We start from the raw sequence: 12,508 nt of genomic DNA, 5'->3' as shown, positions 1-12,508 counted from the left end.
GCGACTTAGGCTTATCTGTCTTGTGGCCTTGTAGCTGCATAGCAAGGGAAACAGGGTCCTCATGGAATGCCTGGGAGGGGAGGAGAGATAAGGTTAACTACAGAAAAGCAGGCAGTTAATTTTTAAAAGACTTTAGCTCTTTCTCTCGGGGTTGGTTTCAACATGTAACTGAGTTTCTGAAGAATTTATGATTTATACACTTTTTAATTTCTTTTAATTTCCTATTTCACCTGTAGTAGAGATCTTAATTGTCTTCCTCTACTGTTTCTATTCCTCTGTTTCCCAGTACCTTCCACCAGTGGATATAGTATGTTCAGGTCAGTGTGTTGGGGCTGGGGATGCTGGTGTGACTTCGTATGTGAATGGTGTCTCCCAGCAGCTGCTTGTGCAACCTGGGCTCCCTGGAGGAATTTCCTTCATCTGTCCTGTTTGGTATGATAGATAATATATGTCTTGCCTGAAAATTGTTTTATGCTTTTTAATCGCTTTCAGAATTGGCTAAAACTAGCCATAACTGGAAGCAATTTAGTAGCTTCTGAAGTCTATATAGATGTCTTGTTCATAGTCACACATTTTAATAAATCTTCTGTTACAAGCTGCCTGTATTACAGATAGATTTGACCTAATGTGATTATTGAATTCCAAAGTTATCCTCAAATTACATTCCATAAAATTGCTAACATATTTAGTATTTTAGAAATATGCTCTAGCCTGGGCAACACACTGAGACCTCATCTCTACAAAAAATTTAAAAATTAGCCAGGCATGGTTGCAGGTACCTGTAGTCCAAGCTACTCAGGAGGCTGAGGCAGGAGGATTGTTTGAGCCCAGGAGTTCAGGTCTGAAGTGAGTAGGGATTGTGTCACTGCACTCCAGCTTGGGTGACAGAGTGACAACACCCTGTCTCCAAAATATATGTATGCTGTATCTCAGAATTTCATAATAATGTGATAGTGGCTTATAATATGGCAGTAATTTTGAGAGAATTCCATGTATAATATGTTGTACTCATTTGTTGTAGAGATCCTGGTATTGCTAGGCCAGTTTTTCATAATCAGTCAGGTTTAAAGAGATGATTTGTTCATGGTTACACAAGCAAGAAAGTATTAAAGCTGATTATCTGCAAAACTGTAGCCATGTTCACATACACAGAGTATTCTAAAAAAGCGATGTACATAAGGTGCTCATATGTATATCCGTCAAGGTTTCTGTGAAGCAATGAAATGTTTCCAACAGTGTGTTTCTTTTCCTTCAGTAGCATGCTGTTTTGGTTACTGTAGCCTTGTAGTATAGTTTCAAGTTGGATAACATGATACCTCCAGCTTTGTTCTTTTTGCTTAGAATTATCTTGGCTATATGGGATCTTTTTTGGTTCCATAGGAATTTTAGAGTTTTTTTTTTTTTTTTTTTTTTTTCAAATTCTGTGAAGAGCAGTTTAATGGAAATAGCATTAAATCTATAAATGACTTTGGGCAGTATGGCCACTTTCAGGGAAATGTCACTTCTGGGCTTGGAGTTTCAGAGGCCGTACGTGTGTGTGTTTTGATTGAAGACTGAGAGTACTTCTAAGGAAGGATACTTCAGAGTATGGCCACTATGTTTCTACTAGTATTTAATGTCATATTTGTGATTGGATGTGAGCTCTGACTCTGTAGTGACCAAATGCGGTAGCAGCAGCTGAGGAGTTAAACCTGAATTTTAGGTGAGGTTGAAATTTCACATTGACCATACACAGTGCCTTGCAAGAAGTGCACTGTTGCTCTGCATGTATAGAGAGCCAATTTATGCTTTACCTCTGGCACTTTAAAGAGCACAAATGTCTAAAATCCCTTCACATTCTTGGAAGAAGCAAATTCACCATCATTGCTGAACATTTCTTGTAGCTTTTGCCCAAGTATTCAAAGTGGAGTGAAACCCTTGAGAATAGTATTGACCTGATCAGAATGCCAAGTACCGCTTATAAGACAGCCACTATTTCTTCCCACAGCAGGAGTTCCTGATGGGAACTGATTTTAGAAATTGAATTAGGAGGACCCTCGTCAAATAGTGCTCTGTGCTTGAGCTACAATTCTTTAGGCAAAGCACAGCGTGGCTTCCCACTCAATCTCTGCACTGTCTTCATACAATCTGATGGATCATTTAGCATTTATCAGCCTCTGAAGCTCCATGCCCAGAAGTGGCATTTCTCTGGATTCAGAGCCTTTAAAAGCTTAGCGGAGTGGTAGATGAGATGGCTCAGTAATTTATTAGACTTCTGGGATATTTGGAGTTTCTTTGACTGTGGAGCAAATGTTGCTTAGTGCCCTGGATGATGATAAATGATGGTCTCATAGGAGCTTAATCTCAGAGAAAGTCTCTCTCACTTCGATGAGCTGTATAATTTCTTTGGTGTAGGGCAAAGTTCTTAATATTTTATTTTTTGAGAGAGAGTCGTGGAACTCTTGAAAATTTGATAAAAGCTTTGGACCACTGCAGTAGAAAAATGCATTTACACATAATTTTTCATATGGTCCCTCATAAACCCTTAAGTCCATGGGCTCCAGATTAATAATTGCTAACATCGAATATGAATAGTGCATATTGGAGGAACTAGTAGGCATCCTATGCCTAAGAGGCTTGTTGAATGATGCAGTTTCATGTCCTGCTTTTGGCTTTTCAAAGTGTACATTCCACTGATACTGGAGAGGTGGCAAAGGCTGTGTATTCATGGTCAAAGCAAGTCAAAGTTTGTGCTCAGGCAAAAGGCCTGAGAATTTTTCTTGTCTGTGGCATGGCCACATGGGTGATGTCTGGTGTTTTTCTATTTTATTACAAACATTGCCATGTAGCTTCTCTTTCTGTCACTGCATAGAAACCAGTCTTGTCAAATTTATCCACAACCTCAATCTTTCCAAAGCTGACATTTTATTCTTCCTCTTCCGTGGCAGCTTAGCAGCATCTGACATAGTTCCTTCCTTGAAGGTCTTCTCAGTCTTGGCTTTCAGTAGGGTTTCCTGCTACTTCTCTGCCCTCTTCTCCTCAGTCCTCTTTGTAGGCTTCTCCTCAACTGCCTGCATCATAAAGGTTGGGGTGTTCCAGGCCTTTGACCTGAGATCTCACTTCATCTCTATCTTCATTTATTTTTTAAATGGTTCCATTGCTGTGAAAATCTCCTGGATGCTACTAATTCCAGCCCTGACCACTAAACTGAATTTTGACTCATATGTCCAGCTACTTACTCGAAAACACCACTTGAGTGAATAAGCATCTCAAAATTGATTTGTCCAAATGAAGTTCATGGGTGCCATTTTTCTGAAGTGCCATTTGGGGTTCAAGTAGAGAGGTGACAAGTTACCATCTAAACATTTACAGAACACCCTTAACTTGATATATTTACCTTACTTTGACCATCCGATTTATCTGAAAATGCAGTCACAGCTTCATCTCCAACATAGATCACCTTTGCATTGGCTTTCTCCGTTTTTGTTATTGTAGACAACATTGCCTTTTGCTTTTTTTAATCTGGTGTGAGGCAATAGCTTCCTCAAGGGTGTCTCTGCTTCCTCTTTCACCCCTTCCTGTCATTCTTCCACTGGCAACTACAGCGACTTTTCAAGCTTTCATTTGCCTCCTAAACCCTATCAGGGGATTCTGACTGTCAGAATGAATAGGCTCCTTGCCATCTGTGGCCCTTCATTGGCTCCCTGCCTCCTACCCTCAGCTTCCGCACTATGTTGTAGCCAGGCTTAGTGATTTTCTTTCTGTTTTCTGAATATGTGAGGCTCTTCTCCTTTGGGACTAGAGGATGATTATAGAGAAAATATGACACAAATTAATTAATTTTTACATGTATGATTTGTTATCTGAATCAGATTACAAGCTCCTTGAGAGCAGAGACCCAATTTAATGCTTTTTGTCTCCAACATTCCTGCCTTTGCCTCCAGCGTCCTCCTTTGCTGTGTCTGGGACAGTAAATTATACTAATTCATTTGGCACTTTCTTTTTTTCTCTTCTCCTTTACTCCCCTCCCCTTCCCTGCCATCCCCTCCCTCCCCTTCCCTCCTCTCCTCTCTTTCGCTCTTCCCTCCCCCTCCCTGCCCTCTCCTTTCCTCCCCTCCTCTTCTGTTTTATTTTCTTTTGAGATGGAGTCTGTGTTGCCAAGGCTGGAGTTCAGTGCCATAATTTCAGTTCACTGCAGCCTCCACCTCCTGGTTTCAAGCGATTCTCCTGCTTCAGCCTCCTGAGTAGCTGAGGTTACAGGTGCACCCCACCATGCCTGGCTAATTTTTGTATTTTTAGTAGAGACAAGGCTTCACCATGTTGGCTAGGTTGGTCTTGTACCAATCTAGTGATCCACCTGCCTTGGCCTCCCAAAGTGCTAGGATTACAGGCATGAACCACCACACCTGGCCTGACATTTTGTTTTCTGAGCTTTCTATGTGTCAGGTTATGATTAAGTGCTCAGAGTTTAGTAGATGTTAGATTTCGAGGTTGTTTCTCTTAGTTTAGAATACAAGCTATCGCAGGATGAGGATGGGAGTAAGGGGACACCTGTGGTGATAAATGAGAGGTGTATCTGTGCAGATTTCAACTTGGGTAGAACTTCATTGTTCTGATGAATTTTGGAAACTGTTATGAGCTAACATTATTGCTTTGGATTAGTAATTGACTAAATAGTGCCTTAGTTGCTTGCGAGAGTAAATGTAATTTCCCAAAGTGCTAAATTCAGTCCTAGGCTGTAGCTGAGAAAATCAAACTTAATGGAAACTAATGATATTCCTAATAGAGTAGACAGCAAGCAAAGTAAAACCCTGCTTATCTTCTCCCTCGATAAACATCATCTACTAAGAGTTTTGTCTGAAATGCAGTGGAACAGTAAATCAAAGCACATTAAATTGGGAAATATTACCCTTTTAGCAACAGATTACTTTCAGATTGAAACACAACTAATGCAAAGTGTTAGGTGTGAGGTCATGTCTGTTCAGGTGTTAAACTTAGATGTGGAGAATATACTGTTTATCTTTGCTTCAAGGCTTTGTCTCAAAACAAAACACCATTTAAAGCAAGTCTTGCTAGGTCATCACCAAAAGCTTCCTTGCTAATGCACGTGGAATTAGCTACCAGATACAAACATTGCATAGAAGCCTGGCTCTCAGAGTTTAGTAAGCAAGCTTAAGCATTTCCTGTAAATTTTAAGTGATTAATTATAAAAGAGCAGAGCAGCTTGGCATCTTAGGTGGAGTGAAGATATCGTATTCTGGTTAAAAATTGTAAGGGGCTTATGGAAATGAGTGGCATGGTGTTAGTTATTTTGAAAAGTATAAGTATATATTCTCATTTTCTGCTAAAAATTGTAATCAGAGGAGAAAAATATTCAACAAACATGAGTTTTGTTTTTGTTTTTGTTTTTCCTGTTAGAAGAGTGAAGACTGTGTACCCAGGACCTTTTTTCCCCCCACAATTTTTTAATAGTGGTAAAAATAGATATAACATAAAATTTATTATCGTAGCTATTTTTAGTTTACCATTCAGTGGCAATAAATACATGTATAATATTGCACAGCCATCACCACCATCTATCTCCATATCTCTTTTCATTTTGTAAAACTGAAACTCTGTACCCATTAAACAATAACTTTCCATTGCCTTCTCCCCCAGCCCCTGGTAACCACCATTCTACTTTCTCTGATTTTGACTAATGTTTTAAGTATCTAATATAGATGGAATCATAAAGTATTTGTTTTTTCTGATTGGCTTCTTTTACTCAGCATAATGTCCTCAAGTTTCATCCGTGTTGTAGATGTGATGGGGTTTTCTTTCTTTTTAGGATGGACAATCCACTGTCTGTGTAGACCACATTTTGCTTATCCATTCATCTGTCAATGGACGCTTGGATTGCTTCCACATTTTAAATATTGGGAGTAATACAGCTATAAATGAGGGTGTACAAATAATCTCTTGAAGACCCTGTTTTCAATTCTTTTGAGTATATACTGAGAAGTGCAATTACTGGATCACATGGTAATTCTATTTTTAATTTGTTCAGGAAACAACATACTGTTTTCTATAGTAGCTGTACCATTTTACATTCCCACTAACCATGCAGAAGGGTTCCAATTTCTCCACATCCTTGCCGACACTTGTTATTTTCTATTTTTATTTTATTTTATAGATGCCATCCTAATGGGTGTGGAGTGGTATCTCATTGCAGTTTCGATTCGCATTTCCCTAATGGCTAGTGATAATGAATATCTTCTTGTGCTTATTGGCCATTTTCTATCTTCTTTGAAGAAATGTTCATTTAAATCCTTTGCTTATTTTTGAATTGAATTGTTTATTGTTGTTGTTGAGTTTTAGAAGTTCTTTATACATTCCGGATATTAATCACTTTATCTGCAAATATTTTCTCCCATTCTGTGGGTTGCATTTTTACTTTGTTGATAATGTATTTAGATGCACAAAATTTGTAATTTTCATGAAGTCCAGTTTGTCTATTTAAAAAATTTTGTTGCCTGTGTTTTTGTTGTCATATTCAAGAAATCATTGACAAATGCAATGTTGTGAAGTTTTTGTCTTTTCTTTCTAAGAGTTTCGTACTTTTAGGTTTTACATTTAAGTCTTTGATCCATTTTAACTTTGTATATGGTATTAGGTAAGGATCTAATTTTATTCTTTTTCATGTGGATATTTAGTTTTCCCAATGCCATATGTTGAAAAAATGACCTTTTCCATATTTATATGGTCTTGGCACTCGTTGAAAGTCATTTCACCAAAAAAAAAAGTCATTTGACCATATATGTAAGTATGTATTTCTAGGCTTTCTGTTCTATTTCATTGCTCTATATGTCTGTCCTTAGGCCAGTCTCACACTGTTCTATTATAACTCTGTAGTAAGTTTTGAAATCAGGAAGTGTGAATCTTCCCAGCTTTGTTTTTTTTTTCTCCAAGATTGTTGTGATTATTTGGGGTTCCTTGAGATCCCTTATGAATTTTAGAATAGATATTTCTATTTCTGCAAAAAATCATTGTGATTTTGATGGGAATTGCATAAATCTGAAGATTGCTTTGGATAGTATTGACATCTTAACAATATTGTCTTCCAATCCGTGAATGTAGATTATGTCTTCATTCACTCATGTCTTCTTTAGTGTTCATTATACAAGTCTTTCACCTCCTTGGTCAAATTAATTCCTAAATATTTTATTCTTTTTTTGGGAAACACTGTGATGAGTAGCGAGCCAGGACTAGAGATCGGATTTCCCAACTATTCATTCCCACACCTTGACTGTTGCTTAGTCCAGCTGATTCACTAGACTCCAGTCACTAACCCCAAGTTTCTATCAGATGGGTCAATTTTAAATTACAGGGGAAAAACAGAAAAGAAGATTGGATAACTACTTTGTAGCAAGCTGGATTTTATTCATAGTTAGATTTATCTTTTCTTTTTATTTGCTTGTGTCTGTGAACTCTGTTTCAGTGGAAAGGACTTGTATTAAGTTTTGACTAGTATCTTGGTAATTGAGATTTGGATTTGACTGGGAGATTAGCTGCTCCATTAAATATGATGAACAAATAAGGGTAACTTTTCTCCTCCTGAAATTTCTAAAAACAATTTCCTCTCTCAATTATTTTTTCGGTTTTCACGTTTCATTCACCATGTGAAAGGCTGTGGCCCCAGTGTTACGAGGAGCCCCTTGTCTGAAGCCGCTGCTGCTCATGGAACAGGCAGATCTCTGTACAGGAGCACTCATTTCTAGAGAGCAGCCTTGTCATTGCTCTGAAGGAAAATGCCTAATGCTCAAACCAGGGGCTACCTAGGCTTTCCCAGAATTGCCCTTTCTTAGATTTTGTAATTAAATTGAAGAGGTAGTTACTCTGGGCTTAAACTAGGAAATCACATCCTCTGAATTCTGTCTAACTTAATTGAGTCCTGCTGTGTTACTAATCCACATTAATTTGGTCTTTTTCCTTTAACATAGTTTCCGTGGATGCTGAACATGGAGCCTTACAGTTTCTGGAATGACTTGGCAGAATTTGTCTTTGGAAATTGGTGAAGATGCATGAAGTATAGATCCAGGAAGGTAGAGGGTCCCCACAAAAAAAAAAAAGTGCCCTCACAGAAGACTGTGCACTTAGTGTCATCATATACAATGGGCAGCACACACAGGCCCCTGCTATTCCTTTATGAAGGACAGGTTGGGAGGGTCTCTGGCGGTGCTTGCTCACTGGCCACCAGCCTCTCCCCTGCTCTCTCTGCCTCCCTTATCATCCACACTCACCTTCATGGTGCAGGACACGTTGGCTTTGTTCTTTGACCTCATTTCATTCTGAAGTTTTAAAGCTTGATGTAACTGGTTTTACCCCTTCAATTTGAAAAGTTATTTTAGAAATTGAAATAATTATTGCCACATTTTTCTTAGATGTTTAAAATTGTGGTCACCTGCTTTATTTGTAGACATTGCATAGAGATAAATGCTGGGGATGAGGGTGTTTGTTTTTAACCCTAATGTGTTTGTCTGATCTCTGAGTTCTAGGGGTTGTGGAAAAGGAAAGTGGTATAAAGTAAATGACACAATGACAGAAGAATTCGACCTAAATAATGAGATCCTGGAGTGTGCATGTGGTGAAGAATATAAACCAAAAATTTATGATCAAGGTAAGGATATGCAAATGGATAGTTTCCATTAGTTTTGGTTTTTAATTTAATTTTCTACAAAATTGGAAGTAGGATTCTTTAAATTAAAAATAGAATAGACTTTTTCTAGTACTGCTGCTCTAGCTATAGAACCATGAGTAGGTGGGGGAGGGGAAGGCATACTGGAAGGGGATGAAATGAATATCAAAGAGACACTAGTAAAGAAATCTAACCTTAAAAATAGTTTCAGAAGTGGTTGTCCCCTAAAATTTTCAAATGTCCTTTTTACTTATGTAGGAGCATAATTAATTAGAGAACATATTTTTAGCACCTGTACTTTTAACACCATATTCATTAGTGTGGCAAAGCATTCTTTACCTCCAATCCCCCCACTCCCAGGACAAAAAAAAAAAAATGTATCAGGGAAAGTACATCAAAAAACCCAACCACAATTAGCTATTTGAAAGCCATTTTGCAGAGAGCTTAGCATTTCTTAGCAAATAATTTTGAGATATTCTAGGGGCATTTAGAAATTTCTACCTGCATTAGATTCACTATATTAGAGTTCTGTATTATGCCACTGTAGTCATGCATTCAGTGCTAATTTTTAAGGATTAAATAAAGTATCATTGCCAGAATTCACCCTAATATCCACCTCCAAATGAGGGATTGATTTTATTGCCAGAACTGAGGTCCCCTGACTTCCACTCTAAGCAGTAACCTACAAAGACCCTCATTTTACTTACACTTTGCATTTAACACATTTACAGAGTAGTTACTTGCTGGATTCATGGACCCTTTGTTTTAGATTGTCAAGACAAGAAAACCTTTTTCATTAGACTACTTAATGCTGTGCTGTAAAGCAAACACCTGCAACTGTGTATGTCAATGATATAATGCCCTCATGCTCTTCCACCAGGGGGTTCTGATGAGAATGCCAGGGATCACCAAAGAAGACTCAAGTCAGCTTTGTACAGCAGGAAGCTGAGGACTTCTCTCTGTAAGTTTCTTTTCAATTGTGAATACAAAATATCTGAGACAGGTCTCAATGTTTGGAAAGTTTATTTTGCCAAGGTTATGGACGTGACACAGCCTATGACGTTCCTGAGGACATGTTCCCAAGATGGTTGGGGTACAGTTTGCTTTTATACATTGTTAGGAATTGTGAGACATCAATCAATATGTTTAAGATGTACATTGGTTTTGTCCAGAAAGGTGGGACAACTGGAAGCATGGTGGGGGGCTTCCAGGTCATAAGTAGATTAAGACAAATGGTTGTATTCCCTTGAGTCTCTGATTAGCCTTTTTCTGAATACACAATTTACATGTGAGAGGAGGGTAAAATAATATTCACTTATGTCTTAGTCTGGCTTAGTGAAATGATAGAGCAGCAGAAACAGTGAGATGTGCATTTGTCTCAGGTGAGCAGAGAGATGGCGTTATGTTCTGTTCATCCTTTGCCCACAAGGAAATTCCCTAAAGGCAAATGGTGAGGGAGGTATGTAGCTTCCTTATCTTTGTAGCCATCTTATTTAGTAATAAATTGGGAGCAAGTTTGCTTGATGCAGTTCCCAGCTGCCTTCTCTTTGGATTAGTGAAGATTTACTTTATTTCATACCATAAACTTGCTCTGTGATTTAGTTGGTGTTAGTGTGATATTTGAGAATATAGTATTTGGGATTTGAAGATAATTAGCTAAGCTAGATAGAAATTCCTAAAATAAGTCTAAAATTAAAATAAATCCCTTTTCTTTATTATTGCTTCGTGGTCATTATTTCCTTGGCAAAAACTTACTTTGTATTTAGAAACATGCACATAAGTTAGTTCTAGAATTGAGATTTTAAAAAAGTTTATACTTGAGCTTCTTTTAAACATGTTGGCATCATTTATTGAATTACACTTCATGTCCAAAACATAGCACTGTGTCAACACTCTCGGAATGTTGTTGCTTTTTAAAGACCCTGTTGTCAGTGAATTTGCCTTTTAATATATTGAATCAGGAAAGTATATAATTTACTTTTTCATGTAAAGCTGTGTATAAGTCTGGTTTATTAAGTTTGAAAACTTTGTTCAATAATTATTATAAGACTTCGAATGTGTGGCTCTAAAATGAGTGTGTTTCACTGCTCTTGAATGGTCGTAATGGCTGGAAAAGATACCTCACAGTAACATATAGGAAGAATTTATTTTCCTGCTTCCTAAGTTATGGCACTCAGTTTTAAATCCCATATGCCTGTTAAGTTAAAATTTGTCCTGCAAATTTTTAATTTTTTATATGTCACTCAGTTCTCCAAACTAATTGAAAGATACTTTTTAATTATGTAATGAAAACATTATAATTCTATATACTTGATGAGGTACAGTTTGATGTTTTGATACACATACACATTGTATCATGATCAAACAATTTAAGTCTAATACCCTGTTCATGTGAGTTTGGCAAGTTTTAAAACTACTAAAACAATAGCCACTTTCTGCTAGACAAAGTTTTCTAATCCTGTCTAGTCAGCTCCATCTTCACCAGCAATTTTGTGTCAGTGATCTCCTTGGTCCCATGGGCCTAATAATGCCTGGATGTCTGTTCTAACCAAGCTGATTTTAAAAGGCAAGAAGAAGGACTATTTGGAGAAAATGCCTGTTGGAATATACCAGGTAAGAATCATGTGAAAAATTCTAACGGGGAGAATTCAAGTCGCCTCCCTGCATGTGTGGAGTGAGGGAGAGACCTTGGGGATGACTCCTGCGCTTCTAATGTGGGAGAGAGGATGTAGGGAACAGCCCTGCAGGGTCTGTGGGTCTTTTTCCCCGTGTGCGGAGATGAGAGATCATAGAAATAAAGATACAAGACAAAGAGATAGAAGAAAAGACAGCTGGGCCCGGGACCACTACCACCAAGATGTGGAGACTGGTAGTGGCCCCGAATGCCTGGCTGTGCTGTTATTTATTGGATACAAAGCAAAAGGGGCAGGGTAAGGAGTGTGAGTCATCTCCAATGATTGCTAAGGTCACGTGAGTCACGTGTCCACTGGACAGGGGGCCCTTCCCTGTTAGGTAGCTGAGGCAGAGAGGACAGCTTACGTCATTATTTCTTCTGTGCTCTCTTCAGAAAGATCAAAGACTATAATACTCTCAGTAATTTTGCTACTGTTATCTAAAGGGTGGAGCCAGGTGTACAGAATGGAACATGAAAGTGAAACAGGAGGGTGACCACTGAAGCACAGCATCACAGGGAGATGGTTACGCCTCCGGATAACTGCAGGTGGGCCTATCAGTTAGGCCCTCCACAAGAGGTGGTGGAGCAGAGTCTTCTCTAACTCCTCTGGGGAAAGGGAGACTCCCTTTCCTGGTCTGCTAAGTGGCAGGTGCTTTTCCTTGGCACTGACGCTACTGCTAGACCACAGTCCGCTAGGTAATGGGCACCTTCCCAGGCGCTGACTTTACCACTAGACCAAGGAGCCCTCTGATGGCCCCGTCTGGGCATAACAGAAGGCTCACAGTCTTGTCTTCTGGTCACTTCTCACCATGTCCCTTCAGCTCCTATCTCTGTATGGCCTGGTTTTTCCTAGGTTATGACCTGGTTTTTCCTAGGTTATGATTGTAGAGTGAAGATTATTATAATATTGGAATAAAGAGTAATTGCTACAAACTAATCATTAATTATATTCATATATAATCATATCTATGATCTACATCTAGTATAACTATTCTTATTTTATATATTTTCTTTATTATACTGGAACAGCTCGTGCCCTCGGTCTCTTGCCTCAGCACCTGGGTGGCTTGCTGCCCACAAGAGGATGACTGTGGTGCCTTGTGCTGAGACACAAGACCTTCTAGAGTAGCAGAGGGTGCAGAAGAAGGTAGAGGGTAACCTGGCTTTCCACCTAGTGTGTG

The 12,508-nt window shown here is 38.6% G+C and overlaps 1 long non-coding RNA gene across 1 annotated transcript; it reads left to right on the top strand.

Annotated features, from left to right (window-relative positions):
* The first annotated feature begins 8,070 nt into the window (after nt 1-8,070).
* LOC134760011 (uncharacterized) lies at nt 8,071-11,810 on the top strand. Its single transcript, XR_010136925.1, has 3 exons — nt 8,071-8,635; nt 9,534-9,614; nt 11,120-11,810. It is a non-coding gene; the product is annotated as an uncharacterized LOC134760011 (long non-coding RNA).
* Nucleotides 11,811-12,508: the final 698 nt, after the last annotated feature.

The sequence above is a fragment of the Pongo abelii genome, chromosome 15, assembly GCF_028885655.2.
Source record: "Pongo abelii isolate AG06213 chromosome 15, NHGRI_mPonAbe1-v2.0_pri, whole genome shotgun sequence".
NCBI classification, from domain to species: domain Eukaryota; kingdom Metazoa; phylum Chordata; class Mammalia; order Primates; family Hominidae; genus Pongo; species Pongo abelii.
This window is presented reverse-complemented; position numbering and strand designations above follow the sequence as displayed.